Raw genomic sequence first — 22,256 nt, forward strand, 5'->3', positions numbered from 1 at the left:
CGTTTAAATATCATCCAATCAACTAACTAATTTTGCATTATTTTTCTTTTTTTTTTTTTTATATATATATATTTAGTGATTGAATAGTTATATAGTTGAATTCAAATACTATTTAATCTCTAGTTAAATAATATGAATCAATTATATATATAATTATTATATAATTTAAGAACCTATTCCTAGTTGAATTATAATTAAGAAGCAGTTAATAAAAGATCTAGTGCTATGTACTTGTTATATAAGGTATGCATAGCATATTTAATTATAATATGTTTCAAATTTGATTTAAATATCAATTGAATTATGAGGAGCAATTAATGAAAAATCAAGTATATATTATAATGTTATGTGCTACTTATATGGAGTTAAGTTATGAATAATAAATTTATTTGTAATATATTTAATAATTGATTTAAGTACTAATTAAATTATAATGAGCAAATAATGAAAAATTTATCATATATTACAGTGATATGCACTAATTATATGGAAATAAAATCTGCATTATACATTTAATTGTAATATGTTTCATAATTGATCTAAATACTAATTTAATTATAAGGTGCAATTGATAAAAAATTTAGTTTATATATTATAGCGCTATGTACTAATTATTTAATGTTAATGTATTAATTATATAATGCTAAGGTGTATACGTCACATTATTGCCTATTCTAGAGTGGAAATATGCTCTATTGTTGTCAAAATCTATCAACACCAACTGTTCGATAGAGGTCCATTGGGATCCTACATCGGCTGTGGATGGAGTGTATAAATGGCTTATATGCGAATAATAATTCTATTAAAATTATTATAGTTTTAATAGGGGTTTATTTCCGTTCCTGAGCCATTTGTGTGTCTTCTATCTATGTAAAAAAAAGAACTGGAACCAGAGTGAAAAGTGAGGGAGTCCTTAGTCCGGTGTGGTCCATGGGTTGAGGTCCGCGAGTGGGTCGGGCGTATCCCATGGGGTGACCCTTTGGGATTCCACATCGATTGTAGATGAGGTGTATGAGTGGCTTATATGAGAACAAAAATCCCATTAAAATCGCCATAATTTTAACAACGGTCTATTCCCGTCCTTGAGCCATTTGCATGCCTTCTATCTACGTAAAAAAAAAAAAAAAAAAAAAAGAAAACTGTTGGATAGCATTTATTAAATTATATCATATGATAGAGATATACACAGTGCATCATCTTTCAAAAAACAAATTACATAATGCTGCAAGCAACTAGGACAAAAATCATGATTTGAATTTTTTTCATTGATTTTCATGGATGATATATATGAATTAATTAATTAAATAAAAAATAATAGCCAATTAATTAATGTTCCCTGTGTCAGAACAAACAAGTTACATAAACAGAGGTTATTACGATCAAGAATGCATTTTTCCTGTTCAACTTCTCACCAAGATAAATGAGGAACATTTGTTAAATTTGTTGGAAAAGTAAAGTTCATGCCAAAAAATTGAAATCAACTACATTGCTAGGCAATCAGAATCAATCACATAAGCAAGAGCCACCCTAAAGATCCAACCATTATCACCACAAACACAAGGCAATGGATTTATATACTCTTGGCCCAATTACTAGAAAAAACTTGTAGCTTGAATTAACTATTTTCAGTTGTAGCTTGAAAGTTATTTGGGCTCCCTGGGCTTGCACTGACAATAATAATTCCCTAGGAAAAAAAATCAGCCGCAAAAACCCTCAAAAACAAGGTTCGATTATGCAGCAGAGCACTAAAGTAGAACTTTTTATTTATATCACATCCATACACTTTCCCATCAACATTAACACCCTGAGTTATTGTATAAAAATTCAGAAACCAACCGAAAATTCACATGCAATTATTTGCTCCCCCCTGCCTGCTACACGTGCTCATACCCATCAACCACCTATCCACACATGCACAAAAACAAGATTTAGAAGAGGAGAAGGGAGGAGAGAATGGCTGCTAAAGCAGCCAAGGTGATGCTTGGGTATGTCCTTGTTGGAGGCATATCAATGTATGACACACCATTAGTTACTCCTTTAACATTTCTCAATCTTCCCATTTTTTTCTACTCCACCTTCAACATTCTCTACGCCCTTAGCATCAGCAATCCCATGTTTTTTACCACTAACGCTGTGAATCCAGACCTACACTATCTTCTCCATTAACACCCAGCTCCCCATTCTTCTCATTCTGTGGCTTCTTCTCCTTCACGTTTGATCTCCCCTCCTCCATCTCTTCCCTCAAGACAGCCACCTCCTCCTCGCTGATGCATGCATTTTAGATCATCATTTAGGAGTAATTTTTGCACATAATTTACCCTTATTCATAGCTATTATTTTAGATATTAGTATATATTTAGTCAATTTTACAATTTTCACATTTCTTAGTTTAATTTTTGGAATTTATTTGTTTTGTAGGTTAAATCTGGAGAAATTTGATGTATTTTGATCAGAGTAGCCATTTGGAGGAGATTAAAATCGAATTGCAAAAATTTTTACTTTGATAAAAAAAAAAAAAAAAAAAATGGCCGAGAGCGACACAACCGCAAAGACAACCGAATTAGCTCATGTCGCAGTTGTGTCGATCGCCGATATTCACGCCGAGCGACACAACCCGCGACACAACCGACTCGGCTTATGTCGCTTTTATCGGAAAATTTTTGACGTGGCATTTCCGCTACTCCAGCCTTTTACCTCACTTTCTGGATCCTTCCCCTTTTACCCATTCTAGAACAGTCCCTTGCCTATATAAAGTGCCCTTTATCACTTTCTTTCCATAGAGAGCAAGGGAGGCATTTTAGGAAGATAGAAAGAGGGAAAGGGAGGAGCATCTTCAGATCTTCTTCCAAAGAAAGAAGAAGGATCAAGTTTCAGACTTTTCTCGCAGAGATCCCGCTGCAAATCACTGGTTTTTCACCCCTTTGCTTACATTTCCATTATTTCTTCATTTCTTCATTTGGGTTTATTTTTAAACAATGATTTGTGAGTAGTTGATTGAGATTCTAGAGATGGGTTTGTAAATATTGATTTGTTTTGTGGTTTTGAACTGATTTAGCCATTTAAATGAAGATTGTTATATTTTGATTTATTGCTTGTGTGCTTATTTCCTTGCTTGATGAATGGGCCCTCATTAAGTTAAGTTTTAATCCTTAATAGATGGACTGAAAAGTGAATATTGGGGATAGATAATCTTGCAATAAACTTTATTTTCTTGGTGTTAGAAATAAGCTAAGAAGATTAAGGGGAACTTTCCAAAAATCAATTAGAGCATTAATTGGGTTTTTGTTAGATTTGAAATACCGTGAAAACAGGGTTTGATTTAATGAAAACCAATTTTGAGATGCTTGAAAAAGGTTTCAAAAATTTAAGAATTGATTTCCCTCAAAATTGCAATTCTCATGTGTTTGGCTAAATTAGGGAAAAATCACATGCAAACAATATTGAAAATCCAATCTCTAGAATCAATTTATTTTTCATTGAAATTAGATTTAAATCCTCCAAATCTCATAAATAGCAATTTCAATTTAAATCCAATTTAAATTTTTATCCAATTTAAATCCAATCTCTAGAATCAATTTATTTTTCATTGAAATTAGATTTAAATCCTCCAAATCTCATAAATAGCAATTTCAATTTAAATCCAATTTAAATTTAATTCCAATTTAAATCCAATATCTAGAATTACTTTTTTTTTTTTAGATTTAATTCTTCTTAATTTCATAAATAGAAATTTCAAATTAATTTTTGGTAATCTAGTTTAATTAATTTTAGTTAATTGATTGATCTAGTTTTAATTCCTCAAATACCAATTTTAATTCCAAATTTCATTTTACATCTTTAATTTTTGTCTTAATTTTAATTTTTAGATTTTATTTTTAATATCTTTTAATTTTTGTCATTCTAATTAGCTTATACTTTTATTTCCAATTTAAGCACAATTCCCTGTGGGATCGATATCAATTTTTAAAACTATACTACTGTGACCCGTGCACTTGCGGACACACAGTTATCAAGTTTTTGGCGCCGTTGCCGGGGAATTGTTTGTTTTTAAGTTGGATTTTAATTGTTTTAAGCTAATTAGAACTTTTATTTTATTTTATTTTCACTATTGTTCCTTTTGTTTTTCAGGTACTTTTCTTGTTTATGAGACGATCGAAAAGCACAAGTGATACTGAATTGTTGTTCAACCCAGAAATTGAAAAATTCTGTCGAGCCAACAAAAAGGAGTACAAGAGAAGAAAAGAAGCAGAAAAAGAAGAACAACAAATATTTGAGCAAGAGGAGACAATAGAAAATATGGAGAATCAAAATAGAGCTATTGGTGGAGACAATGGAGGAAACGAGCAAAACGGTCAAAATGCTGTTGTTAATCAAAATGATCCTCAAAGAAGATCCATGTTAGACTATGCTTTTCCTAGATGTACTGATGTGAGAGATAATGCACCTATTATTGAGCTAATCAATTTGAATTAAAATCGGTCTTATTCAAATGGTTCAGATTCACAATTTGGAGGTAGCCCACTTGAAAATCCTCATTCTCATTTGAAGAAATTTTTGATGATATGTGGTACACAAAGACAACCCGAGTTTCGATGAAGTTATTCTACCACTTTATTTCCATTCTCTCTTGGATTCAAAGATTGGAGTGGTATGACTCACTCCCACAAGCTATTATAGCTACTTGGGAGCAGTTATCTCAAGCTTTTCTATCTCAATTTTTCCCACCTGGGAAGACCACTCATTTGAGGAATTTGATGGTAGCTTTTAAACCAAGAGATGATGAAACTTTGTATGAATCTTGGATGAGATTTAAGGAGCTTGAAAGGCAATGTCCTCATCATGAAATACCCAAATGGATGATTGTTCAGAATTTCTACACCAGAGTTACTCCAGCCATAAGAAACACAATTGATTCACAAGCAGGAGGAGATTTCATGAGAATGACAAGTGAAGAATGCTATGATCTATTAGAGAAGATTGCTCATAATACCCATTTATGGGGAAATCCTAGAGCACTTGAGCCAAAGAAAGCTGGGATCTATGAACTAGACTCGCTTAGCTACATGAATGCAAGATTTGATCAGTTGACTCAGCTTCTTAGTGATTTTTGCACAAAGGCAACAAACTCAACTCCTACAACTATGCAACAAGTTGCCTTCACAGATGGAACCCAAAGTTGTGGAGTTGATTATTCTTCTTATAGTGATGATTATTTGCAAGAACAAGTCGCTTATGCAGGAGGTTATCAACAAAACCTATGGGAAATGCTTACTCTAATGTGAACAACTCAACATGGAGACCACAAGCAACTTTTGCTCAACAAGGCCAAAGCTCAAATTATGCTCATAACCAACAGTTTATGCAGCAAAATAGGCCTCAATTTCACCTCAATTTCAGCCCACAAGGCAGCCACCACCGGATATCAAGCAAGAGCACAACAATCCCTTCCATCCCATGAACCAAGCCATCTTTGGAGAACATGATGGAGAAATTTTTGCTGAACAAAGCAAGATGAATAACAAATTGGAGGAAGAAATGCAACACATGAGACAAACCATGGATCAATTATAAGTCCACAACCGCATGTTGAGACTCAATTGGCGCAACAAGCAAGCTCATCAGAAGCAATTCCTATGGGAAACTACCTAGCCAACCACAAAACCTCATGAACAATGTAAGTCTCAGAATCTTGAGAAGTGGTAAAAAGTTGGTCAAGAGAGTGAAAACAAGGGAGAAGAAAAAGAGAGCACAAAAGAAGAAAATTCATTGAGAGCAAGAAAATGAAAAAGAAGAAGAAAGCAAAAGTGAGCAAGATGAGGGAGAGAAACCATACATCCCACCTAACCTTACAAACCCACCCTTCCCTACCCTCAAAGATTCATCAAGCATAAACTAGACAAACAATTTGGCAAGTTCCTTGAAGTGCTAAAGAAATTGTATATCAATGTGCCATTCATCGAGGCACTATCCCAAATGCCAAGTTATGCCAAGTTTTTGAAGGAGATTCTTTCCAACAAGAGAAGGCTAGAAGATTATGACACCATCAACTTGGGAGAGCAATGCAAAGCATATAATTCGTAAAAGTTACCTCCCAAACTCAAAGATCCGGTGTGTTTTCCATCCCTTGTCATATTGGTGATAATTGTGTGGCAAATGCTTTATGTGACCTTGGAGCTAGCGCCACCTAATGCCTCTTTCAATATATGAGAAGTTGAATATGGGAGAGTTGAAGCCTACAAACATGTATCTTTCATTGGTGACTGCTCAATTAAGTATCCTAAGGCATTCTTGAAAATGTGCCTATCAAGGTTGGGAAATTCTACATTCGTGGACTTTGTCATTTTGGATATGGAAGAAGACACAAAAGTTCCTATCTTATTGGGAAGACCCTTCTTGGCAACAAATGGTGCATTAATTGATGTAAAGGGTGAGCAATTGACACTTAGAGTGGGAGATGATCAAATGATATTCAACATCAATCCAGCCATGAAAAGGAAACATGAAGAAGTTGAGTCTTGTTTATGGGTAGACATTATTGTTCAAGAGCATTTCGCATAAAGCTATCCACAAGACCCACTTGAAAATTGCTTAGCCCATGGTGGGAGCATTGATGATGATAATCACAACATAGTCGCTTTGCACAACACTTGGAGAGCTCTCCACCACATCCTCAAGCCACAATTTTTCAACTTGAAGGAGTGCAAAATTTGGAGATCAAACCACCATCATTAAAGGTAGAGGATGCCCTAAAGGTAGATCTTAAACCTCTTCCTTCCAACCTCGTATGCTTTTCTTGGACCCAATGAAACATATCCCGTTATAATTAATGCATGTTTGATCGATATTGAGAAAGAAAAATTGTTGAGAGTTTTGAGAGAATATAGAAGAGTTTTGGGTTATACAATTGATGATATAAAGGGAATTAGTCCAACAGTTTGTATGCATAGGATTTTCCTTGAGCCAAATAGTAAACCTTCCATTGAACACCAAAGAAGATTGAATCCTACAATGAAGGATGTTGTGAAAAGGAAATCCTAAAATTACTAGTCTGGAATTATTTACCCCATTTCCGAAAGGAGTGGGTTAGTCCTGTGCATGTTGTACCAAAGAAAGGTGGGGTGGCTTGTTAAAAATGAGAATAATGAATTGATACCCACTAGAATCAAGTATGAGTTGAGAATGTGCATAGACTATAGGAAATTGAACAATGCCACAAGAAAAGACCATTTTCCCCTTCCTTTTATGGATCAAATGTTAGAGAGATTAGCCAAGCATTCATTCTTTTGTTACTTAGATGGATATTCGGTTTCTTTCAAATTCCAATACATCCCGATGACCAAGAAAACTACCTTTACTCGTCCCTATGGCACCTTTGCCTATCAAGGATGCCATTCGATTGTGTAATGCGCCCGCACATTTCAAAGGTGCATGATGGCCATTTTTTCTGATTTTATTGAAGAAATTATGGAGGTCTTCATGGATGACTTTTCAAAGATATGGCACTAATTTTGATTCATGCTTGACTAATTTGTCTAAAATTTTGCAGAGATGTGCTGATAATGATCTGGTGTTGAATTGGGAGAAATGCCACTTTATGGTCCAAGAGGGGATCATTTTAGGGCATTTGATCTCCAATAGGGGAATTGAAGTGGATAGAGCTAAAATAGAAATTATTGAAAAATGCCCTCCAACCATCACAAAGGAGTACTGAGTTTCCTTGGACATGCCGTTTTACCACGATTTATTCAGATTTTTCTAAACTTGCTAAACCCTTAACAAATCTTTTGAATCATGATGTTAAATTTGATTTTAATCAAGATTGTATGGTTGCTTTTTGCAGGTTAAAGATTTGCCTTAACAATAAATTTCTCCTATCATGCAACCCCGCATTGACTTTGCCATTCAAATCATGTGTGATGCAAGCGAGTTTGTCGTTGAGCCGCCCTTGGCCAAATAAAAGATAGAAAACCTTATGCCATTTACTATGCAAGCCAAACCCTTGATGAAGCCCAAGTCAATTACGCCACAACCGAAAAGGAGTTCCTTGCGGTAGTATTTGCACTCAATAAATTTCGCTCTTATTTGGTCAACTCAAAGGTAATTGTTTTCACCGATCATGCAAAGAATAAAGTATTTAATGAGCAAGAAAGAAGCTAAATCTAGGTTGATTAGATGGATATTGTTACTTCAAGAATTTGATTTGGAAATAAGAGATAAAAAGGGTGTTGAGAATGTGGTGGCTGATCACCTTTCTAGGATGAAAACTGAAAATAAAGATGATGAAATTGTGCCAATTGATGAGTTTTTCATGAATGAGCATTGTATGTGTTGAATTCGTGACTTCCATGGTTTGTCGATATTGTGAATTTCTTGTCTTGTGGTGTCTTGCCACTGATTTATCTTGGCAAAGAAAAGAAAAGATTCTTGCATGATGTTAAATTTTATTCTTGGGAAGAACCTCTTTGTTTAGGAGATGCAATGATGGAATAATTAGAAGATGTATACCAGAGGAAGAAATATATGATGTTATTTACCATTGTCATTCCTCTGAATATGGTGGTCATTTTAGTGTCTCAAAAACTGTTGAAAAGGTCTTGACATCAGGTTTCTATTGGCCTAATATGTTTAAACATGTGAGAGACTTTGTAAGCAAGTGATAGGTGCCAAAGGGTAGGCAACATTTCCAAAAGAGATGAGATGCCCCAAATCCATATTAGAAGTTGAATTATTTGATGTATGGGGAATTGATTTCATGGGGCCATTTCCATCTTCTTATGGGAATAAATATATCTTGGTAGGGGTGGACTATGTATCTAAATGGGTAGAAGCTATTGCTACACCTACCAATGATGCAAAAGTTGTGGTGAAATTTCTAAAAATTTGTTTTGACTGTTTGGTGCCCCACGTGCCATAATCAGTGATGGTGGTAGCCATTTTGTAACCACCAATTTGAAAATTGATGAGAAAATATGGGGTAAAGCATAGAATTGCCACACCATATCATCCTCAAACAAATGGCCAAGTAGAAATCACAAATAGAGAAATCAAGCAAATCTTGGAGAAAATCACAATAAGTCCGTAAAAGATTGGTCCCTTAAATTAGATGACACTCTTTGGGCATATAGAACAAAGATTTAAAACCCCCATAGGAACTACACCTTATAGGTTAGTTTTGGGAAATCATGCCATTTGCCCGTAGAGTTAGAACACAAAGCTTATTGGGCCATTAGAGCAATCAATTTTGATTTACAAGCTGCTGGACATAAAAGACTTTTGCAACTTGATGAATTAAAAGAGTTGAGGCTTGATGCTTATGAAAATGCTAGGATCTATAAAGAAAGAACTAAAAAATGGCATGATAAGCATATCAAGAAAAAGGACTTTAAAGAAGGAGATTGGGTTCTCTTATTCAATTCAAGGTTGAAATTTTTTCCAGGAAAACTAAAATCAAGGTGGTCGTCCATTCAAAATTGTGAAAGTTTTACTCATGGTCGTTGAAATTTTTGGTGAAAAATCAGGTAAGTTCAAGGTAAATGGCCAAAGGTTGAGGCATTATTCAGTTGGTGAGCTAATTGAGAAGATAGCAACTTGCTATCTTTCTCATTCTCCATAACATTTTGATTGAGTAAGGTCAAGTTAAAGACCTAAACTTAGCATTTTTGTGCATAACTCCCAAATTTTTCATTTATTCTTTATTTCTTTCATATATTTGTTTTAAGTTTTTCTATACTCCTTATTCAGAGTTTGACATTGTTCTAATTTCCTTGTGCAGATGAGATGCAATTCATTGCAAGCAAATGAGCATAAAAAAAAAAAAAAAACATTTCATGTCTTTAATTTCGTTACTTAATTAATTAGTATTTTGAACTTATTTAGTTAATATTTTGCTTGTGTTGTTTTTCCTTTACTTGAACCATTTACTTATTCAGTTTTTTTTAGTTCCTCATAAAATACATTTTTCTTTTATGTCTTTAGTACATTGCTCACTTGCTTTGATATGCTCCTTCGGAATTTACACTTGATGGCTATATTTTTGAGCTTAACTTCTATTCCAAATTTTTGAGTTTAATTGATTTAATGGATTCCATTGCACTGCTTTCTTTGCAATGAGTGCAAAGAATTGTCCAAATTTTATCTAATTAAATTGGCTGCACTTCAATAAGGTAACAATTCTCATCTCACCTTGTGTCATCAACACAAGTTGTGCTCTCGCTATGCAACAGGGTAATAATTCTTTATCCACATATGAGCCCCCATTTTCTGCACATATAGCCAAATTATCCCATTCCTTGCACTCTCTTAACATTGAGGACAATGTTCATTCTGAGTATGGGGGAGAGGGTAAATTTTTTGCAAAAATTATTTTTCCTTTTCATTTGCATATAGTGACACACTCATTACTTCATACTTGTACATATTCACATATATACACCGCATATAGCTTCATATATACTTAGTACTTAGTTGCATATAGGTTGACTATACATTTATACACTCATGCATTTCATTCATTCATTCACAATTTTTGGATTTTTAAACTACTTTGAATTCCATAAGCCACTTATTCAAGCAATCCAACTTGCCTTTAGATGGTTAGTGGAATGAAAGTTCCACTGGTACAAAGTCTTAAGCATTATTCTTTCTCTTACTTAATAGCTGAAAATTAATACATTCATCTAGGTATGCAGATTCGATTAGTTATTTTGAGTTTTGAGTGTCCGGATAAGCCTTTAAGAAAGAAAATGGTCCTTGTCGCCTCACCATTCCTAGAACAAGCATCTTAGATCTTTCAAAGCGAAATTTTTAACTTGCATTTGATAAGAATATGATTTAGGCATTCCTTCATATTTTAAACCTCGCATTTAGCCTTAACCTACCTTAATCTCATTTTAACCCTTGCAAACCCCCCTTGAACCTTAATTCCCTAATTTCTTTGGAACCCAAATCATTTACCTAGCCATTAAACCTAAACACTACCACCTATTATGAGAATAATATTTTAGCAATTAAGTGCATAAAAAAAATAATAATAATAAAAAAAAAAAAAAAAAAACTTGGAGGATTGAAACATCTTGAAAAGTGCTAGAGTAATTGTGAAAAGTTGATAAAAAAAAAATATAGTCACAAAAATATCCCAAAGGTAATTTTGGGTGTGACGTGAAATAGGGACACATACAAAATAAAAAAATATATTATAAAAGTAGTCCCTTTATTGTGTTAGCACTTAAGATTTATTGTGAATTTCTTTCCTCTTGATAAAAAAAAAAATGGATGCACTTTGAGTTTCATGATTAATATTATTCTCATATTTTGTTTACCTTATTCCCTTTCTTTGTTAACCACAATCTTACCCTATTTGACCCCATTACAACCCTTAAAAAGACCTAATGATTCTTTGAAAAATGCTTGTTACATTAGTAGAGTTAGATCTTTTATGCTTGCATATGGGTTTGGCAATATAATCTTCCATACATTACTCACCATCTATTTGAGACACATTGGCTATCTATTTCATTTAGGTTTGTTTTGGCACAATTGACTCTTGTAGCTGGTTGGTATTTGTTGCTTGGGTTGATTGGTTAATTCTTAGCTATTCTGTAATTGTTGAGAGTGCTTGCTTCATTCTTTGTGCTTTTGTTGGTGGGAATTTGGAATGTTGGTGGCAAAAGGTAAGTTGGTGGTTTGGATTTGTGATTTTTGTGTTTTCAAAGACTGATTCTATTCCCTTCCAAATGAGTTTTAATGAAATTTTGCTTGAGGACAAGCAAGAGTTTGAGTATGGGGGAATTTGATGCATGCATTTTAAATCATCATTTAGGAGTAATTTTTGCACATAATTTACCCTTATTCATAGCTATTATTTTAGATATTAGTATATATTTAGTCAATTTTACAATTTTCACATTTCTTAGTTTAATTTTTGGAATTTATTTGCTTTGTAGGTTAAATCTGGAGAAATTTGATGTATTTTGATCAGTAGCTATTTGGAGGAGATTAAAATCGAATTGCAAAAATTTTGAAGTTGAGAAAAAAAAAAAAAAAAAAAGGCCGAGAGCGACACAACCCGCAAAGACAACCGAATTAGCTCATGTCGCAGTTGTGTCGATCGCCGATATTCACGAGAGCGACACAACCCGCGACACAACCGACTCGGCTTATGTCGCTTTTATCGAAAATTTTTGACGTGGCATTTCCGCATCTACCTTTTACCTCACTTTCTCCGGATCCTTCCCTTTACCCATTCTAGAACAATTCCTGCCTATATAAAGTGCCCTTTATCACTTTCTTTCCATAGAGAGCAAGGGAGGCATTTTTAGGAAGATAGAAAGAGGGAAAGGAGGAGCATCTTCAGATCTTCTTCAGAAGAAGAAGGATCAAGTTTCAGACTTTTCTCAGAGATCCTCGCAAATCACTGGTTTTTCTACCCTTTAAGCTTACATTTCCATTATTTCTTCATTTCTTCATTTGGGTTTATTTTTAAACAATGATTTGTGAGTAGTTGATTGAGATTCTAGAGATGGGTTTGTAAATATTGATTTGTTTTGTGGTTTTGAACCGATTTAGCCATTTAAATGAAGATTGTTATATTTTGATTTATTGCTTGTGTGCTTATTTCTGCTTGATGAATGGGCCCTTATTGTTAAGTTTTAATCCTTAATAGATGGACTGAAAAGTGAATATTGGGGATGGATAATCTTGCAATAAACTTTATTTTCTTGGTGTTAGAAATAAACTAAGAAGATTAAGGGGAACTTTCCAAAAATCAATTAGAGCATTAATTGGGTTTTTGTTAGATTTGAAATACCGTGAAAACAGGTTTGATTTAATGAAACCAATTTTGAGATGCTTGAAAAAGGTTTCAAAAATTTAAGAATTGATTTCTCAAAATTGCAATTCTCATGTGTTTGGCTAAATTAGGAAAAATCACATGCAAACAATATTGAAAATCCAATCTCTAGAATCAATTATTTTTCATTGAAATTAGATATAAATTCTCCAAACCTCATAAATAGCAATTTCAATTTAAATCCAATTTAAATTTAATTCCAAATTAAATCCAATCTCTAGAATCAATTTATTTTTCATTGAAATTAGATATAAATTCTCCAAACCTCATAAATAGCAATTTCAATTTAAATCCAATTTAAATTTAATTCCATTTTAAATCCAATATCTAGAATTACTTTTTTTTTTTAGATTTAATTCTTCTTAATTTCATAAATAAAAATTTCAAATTAATTTTTGGTAATCTAGTTTAATTAATTTTAGTTAATTGATTGATCTAGTTTTAATTACTCAAATACCAATTTTAATTCCAAATTTCATTTTACATCTATAATTTTTGTCTTAATTTTAATATTTAGATTTTTTTTTTAATATATTTTAATTTTGTCATTCTAATTAGCTTATACTTTTATTTCCAATTTAAGCACAATTCTGCAGGATCGATATCAATTTTTAAAACTATACTATCGCGACCCGTGCACTCATGGACACACAGTTATCACTGCTACCATTTATCACAATCTTATCAGATTCTCAAATTCCTTGTTGTAACAAACCAAGCAAGATGACGATTTCACCTCCTTCAATTTCTTAGCTCTCAAAGCATGGCCACAATTCTTCAAAGCAAAAACTTATACTTCCCATTGAACTCGAGCCCAGTTTATCGGGCAATGAAACCTTGAATTATATGATTCTCACCAGAAATTGGCTCTAGCTTGATATTTAAAATATCCTTTAAACCCTTTATGTATCTGAACTCCATGGGCAATTTTTAGCCTATTAAAGCCTCCACTAACGCCTCTTTGTTGAATAAATTACCAACGCAATCAATAACGCAACGCTGCGCCAGGGGCTCGTTGGAGCGCAATTGAGCCATTTAGAAAGTCTCTGCTCGTTTGGATCAACCTTATCCGGCTTTTTGTCGGTGTACATTCAGATAGCAGTCGCGGGACTCGACACCCGTAGGGCCGCCATCGCCAACCACCCAACTTTGGACTAAGCTCGAGTGCTCACTCAACTGCGGATTTTGCCGGCGCAACGGTTTTTTTTTTTTTTTTTTTTTATTCAATACAAGTATATTCTTTAATTGAATAAATACATAGTTAATATATGTAAATAAATTATTGTAAGATGGAGTGATATTTGTAGAAATTATTTATTATCTTCTTCTAATATTTATTACTAAACTATAATAATATCCTATTTATATTAGGAGTGAGTAATTTGAATTTTATGTGTAATATTAGTTTATATATTTCATAATTATTATTTTTAATTTTTTTAATATTAATTAAATTATAATTACTGTCATAAATTTTTTTATGATAAAAAGTTAATTATATGATTTTTATAATTATAGTGAAAAATAAAAAAATTACTTTAATTTATATAATTTGTAAATATGATATTCAATTTTTCAAGTATTAATTAAAATATAACTATTATTATAATTTTTTTTATTAAATGCCTCATATGTCTATTAGTATTTAGATGTCGATGCATATTATTAATTGATGTTGTAAATTGTTAAGAGAATGAGGGTAAAACGGACAAGTAAAAAAAATCTAATAAAGCGCTACCTATTAACTTTTTCTGTGAAATTTATTTCGATAGCAACTTTATTATATGTGAATAATATGTAAAGAAAAGCACGTCACAAAAAAATAAATGGATGTATATGAGAATCAAAATATAACTAAACTGAATCAAGTCTCAATATTTTTTTTTAAACTAATTTTAATAAAATTAATATGTTTCAATTTGATTATTAATAAAAATAATATGTAAGTGAGGTGGATTTTATATTTTGAATTAATATATGTTAAAAGATTTCAACTAACTATATAATTTATTTATCTGAAAAAATGATATAATTTATTTATAATTTTTTTCATATTTTAAATAATTTATATAAAACTTTGAGATATATATATATATATATAAGTATTTTATATTTAAACTTTATTAGATAGTATAGATAAAAGAAAATTTTTCTTAATATATGATTATCATTTTAATATTTTAATAGATTAAAATAATTGTAAGATGTTTTGATTATATATATATAGAACAAAGGTAAATTAAATTTATTTTTTTTTTGTGAGATTGTCAATATCATAAAAATTTATTAAATATATGATAAAAAATTTAAAAAAAATCAAATATTTGATATTGTTTATATCATAATAAAATAATAAAATTTATTGGAAGGCAATAATTAAAATAGAATAATTCTTTTAAGGAATGCACATATCAACATTAGAAATTTTTAAGAGGGTTATGGCAATGGCCCCTACCAGGCCCCCTTCCCTTCATCCCTAATAGCGAGACTCAGCACCGGTCGCCACCGCCACCGCCAGCCACCCAACTTTGAACTAAGATTCAATGCTCACTCAACTGCAATATATATAACTAGGATTTGCCTGCACAACGGTATAATCAATATTGATATATTATTTAATTAAATAAAGATATGATTGTATAATTTTTCTTATATTTTTATATTTTAAATATTTTAAGAGTAATTTGTAAAAAATTATAAAATATGAAGAATTTTATATAAATTGAAAATAAGTGAAAAAAATAAATAAAAAGATATCAATAAAATAGAAATAAATAAATTTTTGTAAGATGAAGATAACCTTTAATGATATTTATGCAATCGTCTTCTTCTAACATCTTGATTACTGAAATATCATTTAGTGGATTTGAGAAAAGATATTGATTATAAATTCTATATTTTGTTTGCATTAGGGAATGACTAATTTGATTTTTGATATGTGAAATTAGTTTATATAGTTTATAACTATGACTTTTAGTTTTTTTAATATTAATTAATTGTATTCATTGTATTAAATTTTTTTATAATAAAAAAATTAATTACATGATTTTATAATTATAATAGAAAATAAAAAAAATTACCTTGATTTATATAATTTATAAATATGATGTTTAATTTTTTTAGTACTAACTAAATTGTCTCTTTTTTTTTTATTAAATATCTCATGGGTCTATTACTATTTACAAGTCAATACATGCCCTCAATTGATGTTGAAAATTGTTAGGGGAATAGAGGTAAATTTGATAAATAGGAAAAAAAAAATCAAATAGATTGCAAATTTTGGTAAAATTTATTTTATTACCAACTTTATTATATGTGAATAATATATACAGAATAAGCATGTCATAAAACAATAAATTGATATATATGAGAATCAAAATATGACTAAACTGAATCAAGTCTGAATTTTTTTTTTTTAAACTGAATTTAATAAAATTGATATGTTTCAATTTGATTATTAATAAAAATATTATAAACTTCTCTGTTTACGTATTGCTAGGAAGTATTGTAGTAGGTGGACACGAAATAGCGGTAAAATAACTTTCGAAAACCTAGTCCCAGTATATAACTATATGTAATATATAAATTGAGAATAAAGAAGAAAAGCAACTTGATCGTAAATTTTAATCCTGCTATGCTTGGATTTCAAATCCAAGTAGGATAGAAGATCAGGCCAGGACCAAGTCTTATTTGATTTCAGATTTCCAACACCCGCATGGACTTTGTATGCCTATAAATAGGCTGCTTGCGACAACCCCTGTAGACACTCCAAAGAGCTAAAGCTTTCAGCTCCAGACACACGATCCATCGATCAATTGCTTTCATTCTAGTTTGCCAAACCCAACGTTAGAATTCTATACTCTCGAAAACCATGGCTTCCTTCAAACTTCTTTTCACCTTGTTTCTCTGCTCCTTCTTCGTTTATGTTATTCCGCTTGGATCTAATGCACATATTCTCAAGGCTTGTGAGTTTGAAGCCATATATAACCTTGGAGATTCAATATCTGACACGGGCAATTTGATCCAAGAGGACACTGCTTCTGTGTTTTCTAGGTTTCCCTATGGCCAAAACTTGTATGGTAATCCTACAGGCAGATGCTCCAATGGCTTGCTCATTATTGATTTCATTGGTAAGAAACAAGTATTTTTTTAGGTTTCATAATCTGCCCTTGCATGTGTGTTTTAGCTAAATTGTATTTTTATTTTACAGCAAAATCAGCAGGTGTTCCACTCCTTAATGCATATTTGACAAATTCCACCAAGACACATGGAGTGAATTTTGCAGTTGCTGGATCTACTGCATTGCCGGTGGAAGTTCTTGCAGAAAAGTGAGTTATTTCCCTTGTAACCAAAAGTTCTCTTACCGTACAACTAAACTGGATGCATACCCATTTCAATACAACCTGCCACAAGTCCAAAGGTTACCATACATTATTTATATAATATACTCTCTGCTACTCTCTGCTAACATAAATTTAACATATTTATAACTGTGCTTATTATTGTCTTATTCTTATTATATTTTACAGATTGTGTTGAGAAACATAGAAAATCTCTCTTCATGGTTGGGGAGATTGGAGGCAACGATTATAATTATGCTTTCTTTCAAGGCAAGACTATTGATGACTTGAAGACCATGGTACCCGATGTTGTTAAAGCCATCAAAGATGCTGTCGTGGTTAGTTAATTTTCTTGAGACATATGATAATTGATTTTTTTTTTTTTGGTTTTTTTTTTTGTCAATTTTATTATAATTTTGTTTTGTAGATAGTAATTGGATTTTGTGGCACGCGAATTATTGTCCCCCGAAATTTTACAAATGGTTTCAAGCCTATATAACATACAGGATTTCACCCAATGATTCAAACGATATGATGAATTTCATTGCCTCAAAGAATTGAATAACTTTTCAATGTATCACAATGAACAACTCCAGCAAGCAATTAAAGAATTGCAAGAAAACCATTCAAATGTGACTATAGTATATGGAGATTACTACAATGCCTACAAGTGGATTTTGTGGAAAGCTGCATTGCTAGGTGAGTCTTCAAAATCTGTAAATGGTGGATTTAATAGACATAACACATAACTGAACTGACATCGTTCACTTTTTTTATATAAACAGGTTTTGATCTAAAATCATTACAAAAAGCTTGTTGTGGGAGTGGAGGTGATTATGACTTTAGTCTTGCTAGAATGTGTGGAGCTCCTAATGTACCGGTTTGTCCAAAACCTGGAGAACGTATTAGTTGGGATGGAGTACATTCAACAGAAAAAGCCTATTTCTTCATGGCAGGATGGCTCATTCGTGACATTTTTCAAAAACTTCAATGTATTGCTTGATTTTTTCATAAAATTTGATATTAGTTATATTAGTGAATAGTATAGAGTATGCAATTTGACTTTTCTCTTTAATTAATGGAATAAGATTTTAGTTATTTAAAATATTTTTAAATTCTTTTTTAATTTATATCAATTGTATTGTAGTTGTTGAATTCATATTTACTAGTGCCAGGTGCTAGAATGCAAAAAAAAATAACAACAGAAAATCCCTCTGATAATCTTGAAATTCTTATTTATGAAGTAAAAAGAGGATATCCCCCATTCTGATAGAGCATCCTACCACGGTGACTGTCTACGTTTTGCCAGGAAGTGTTACCGGGTGGACTAGAAATAGCAGCAAAAACAAACGTTTAAAAACTCCAGTTCAAGGGCTTGAGGACTTCAATGCATTGCTTAATTATTTCATTAACTTTAATTTTATTAGACTAATTTATATGGTAGATCTTAGTTAGTTAGTTACCCTTCAGGAATGTTTATTTCAAGCTCTGCAACTCGGTTGGAACTTGAATATCTCTCCTGTAGTTGGAGTTGCTTGCTTCTCTACTGCAGTGTAAGTTCATCACATCAATTTAGATGCAAATTCAGAGAACCAACAAGTGCTGTATTTTTAGGCAAAGAGGAAATTTAGATTTAATAAAGTCTGATCTACAACCGAGCTAATCATTAATAATTTTTCAAGAAGGAAAAAAACCCATAGTGACAAGTGCTATAAACAATGATTTCGGTTCTAAAGTTGTGGCAAGGTTTCTGTCCAAACAAGCTGCTGTAGCCCGTAGGCAATCAACATTCTCAAGCGAAGCTTTTATGCCAATGCCATTCTGATGTGGCCCAACCGCAAGTGCACGGGTCTTACAAGTAATATAGAAAAGATATCGTTCCCACGAGGAGTTGTGTTAATGATTGAATTTTTTATATAAAAAGTTGACTAAATTAAACTAATTTTTGAAATTAAAACAATAAATTGATGGGTATTGGAGTATGAAATCTATATGTGCAAAATCAATAATCTATTCAACCATGTATTAATTAAACTAAAATTGCATCAATTTGAAATAAGCGAGTTGAAATATGGCAAAATTTAAAATGGCAAGCAATTAAATTCAATTAGAAATTAACAATGATAAAAAGGCGATTCCGGAGTTCGGAATTTCATATTCAAGCTATTTTGGGATTTTAAATTAGTTATTCAATCTTGTGGAACTTACAGGTTTTAAGGAGATTAATTCTTAAATCATTTGAATACCCTTTCGAGTGGGACAAAGAGTGCCTTAATCAATCTAACTTACTTTGGAGTTAGAGTTAATTAAGACCCATTAAGTTCCTTAATTAATCTGTAAATCCTCTTAATCCTTAATCTATTTCTAGATCTAAGTTAATTAAGTCCAATTTCTTGATTATCTATCACAAGGCCTTCTCCTTTCGGTGCCTCAACCATGGATTAAGAACATCACTTAATGGGATCCTACATTAAGCATGTCATTAAGCACACAAGAAATGAATAAAACTCAATAATACCACAAAATATGGATTACCCAATCAAAATCCACAAAATATCCCAAATATTACAACCCTTACTCCAGAATCAAATTAAAACTACTCACTACCCATAATGGTTACAAGATATCCTGAGTTTAAATGGAAATAAAGCTTTAATCTAAGCTAAGAAACAAAAAGCTCAACACTAGAAATGTAGGAAAAATGTAAGAAAAGAAAGAAATCTCCAAATCGTTGGAAATGGTATGGAAAATGATTGTGACTCTTCACTCTGCTCCCGCTTCTCCCTTTTTAATTCTTCCTTCTCTTTCCTCCCTTTCTAAAATGGGAAATGAGGCTATTTATAACATTTTCTCACATGGAGCCCTAAAATGGTGTGTTTGAGGAGAGATTTTCAGGGAGAATCTTCACACTCATTAATGAAATCTTGTGGGATCATAAGGATGCATAAGTCATGCACCTTTATGCGCTTTTCGGCCGAGCTGCTCACTTATGCAAATCGATTACCAATGCATAGGTTATGCACAATTCGTGAGATTGCATAAGGGGGCGTGAATCGCATAAGCCATGCACTCTCCTTATGTACAATTCAGTATTGGAACAGTGATTTTCTCCTTATGCAGACCGCATAAGTTATGCGAAAGTTATGCGAATTTAGCCAATGCATATTTCAACTTTGAAACTTGTTTTAACATCTTTGGTCAGAGATCACTCCTCAATGGCAAAATTTCTTTTAGTCCTTCCAAAACACCATTTTTCCTAAAAACAAAGTAAAAATTACAAATTAATCTATAATTGATAATTATGAAAAACTAACTAATTAACTAATGAAATTAGCTAAAAGTGACTAATAATCAAAATAAAATGGCTATGAAATTAAACCTAAATGATTATGCAAAATGTATGCATCAAATACCCCAAACTCAAGCTTTTGCTTGTCCTCAAGCAAACTTTAAAATGTGATGCAAAAATTTTTAGGGTGCCTTATCCAAAGAGCTATGAAAATTACCTATTAAAGTAATCTTAACACACCTTCACTATACCAAAGAATCCATATACCCATCCTTCAAAATGCAAAGAATCTAATTCTTATCCAAGCTTTCACCGCTTAGCCATCAAGTCAATTATCATTCAAAATTCTAAAACCAACCAATCAAAAGAGAAAGTCATGCTCAAAAGGAATTCTAGGACAATCAATGGTCAAAGTGTCTCTATATAGAATGATGGAATTAAATGAATGAATGGATAATTTTCTAATCCCATAGGCAAATTCCCTACTCCTATCTCCACTAATGTGGCAAGTACTATCAAGAGATCAAAGGTCTTTTTAGGGGTGTAATGGGGCTATGGGGTTCAAAATGAGGCTAAGAAGAAAAAGGGGTAAAAAGGATTCAAAGCATGAGAATATTTTCAATTTTGAAACATAAGGTACACTTCTTATTTTATTATGTATTTTTTTCTTTTTCTCTTTTTTTTATTATTTTTTATATGGGAGAGAGAAATACACAATGAGGATTGTCAAGTGCTAGCATAGTTTACAAAACACATAAAAATAGAGGGACATTTTGATTCTTTAAACTTGTATCTTGCATTTTCTTTTGATGATTGTCCCTAAAATTGCCACCCCCAAACTCATTTCTTTTAATACTTTGGGTGGATTTCTTTAATTTTGAATGACAATGGTGAAAAGTACATATACTAGCACTTTTACAAGGTGACAAGCATTTCTTCTCCCTTTTATTAAATTTTTTCTTTTCTTTTTTTTTTTTTATGTACCTAATGTTATAAATAATTATTCTCATGAAAAGGGTTGGAGGGTTTGCAAGGGTTAATTTTAATTAGGAAAAGGGCCAAAGGTTTAAAATGAGAAGGTTTAAATCAAAGAATGCCTAATCATCTCTCTTTTCAAGTACAAGCTGGTATTTCGCCTTGAAAGGTTTAGAAAATTTGTTCTAGGATTGGTGAGACATCATTTGACTACCTTATATCCAATAACTCCCTCTAAACACTTTCATCTCCAAATGACTAGTTGGGTGGCTTTTTGGCTAAGAAGATATAGGCAAGGGATAGACACTTCAAAACCTTGCACCTCTTAGGAAACTTTCAATCCACAAACCCAACTAAAGGTAAGTCAAATCACTCTCATAGGCAGCTTTTCAATACTCGAGGGATTTGGCAAAAGATTTTAATGCATGATGCATGATTCCTAAAAATGAGCAATGCATTAACTGAATGGAGAAAATCTAATTGTGTGCAATATGTACAATTTCTAAGTGATGTATAATGTGTGTGTAAATGTGTTATGTATATGTATGTATGGATGTATATGTATTATATTTACTATATATTTATATGGAATGGGATGAGATGCTCCTATACTCAAATTGTGAATAATATAGCTAATATCAAAATGTGTACCCCAATACTCAATATTGGACATTGTCCTCAATGTCTCAAACAGTGTAGTATAAAAAATCAAAGCAAAGTGAATATACAGGATTAGTGAATATTAAGAGCAAAAAGAAAGAGTTACCTTGTTTGGAGCAGATGAGAATTCAATATATAATGGAGA

The 22,256-nt window shown here is 32.0% G+C and overlaps 1 non-coding gene and 2 pseudogenes across 1 annotated transcript; 1 reads left to right on the plus strand and 2 right to left on the minus strand.

The window, feature by feature from the left end:
- Window positions 1–1,928: 1,928 nt before the first annotated feature.
- Window positions 1,929–16,672, minus strand: LOC131169096 (uncharacterized; annotated as a pseudogene).
- On the minus strand, window positions 4,740–4,846 carry LOC131172339 (small nucleolar RNA R71). Its single transcript, XR_009142821.1, has one exon. It is a non-coding gene; the product is annotated as a small nucleolar RNA R71 (small nucleolar RNA).
- On the plus strand, window positions 16,490–18,237 carry LOC131171716 (acetylajmalan esterase-like; annotated as a pseudogene).
- The last annotated feature ends 4,019 nt before the right edge of the window (window positions 18,238–22,256 follow it).

The sequence above is a fragment of the Hevea brasiliensis genome, chromosome 13, assembly GCF_030052815.1.
Source record: "Hevea brasiliensis isolate MT/VB/25A 57/8 chromosome 13, ASM3005281v1, whole genome shotgun sequence".
Lineage (NCBI taxonomy): Eukaryota > Viridiplantae > Streptophyta > Magnoliopsida > Malpighiales > Euphorbiaceae > Hevea > Hevea brasiliensis.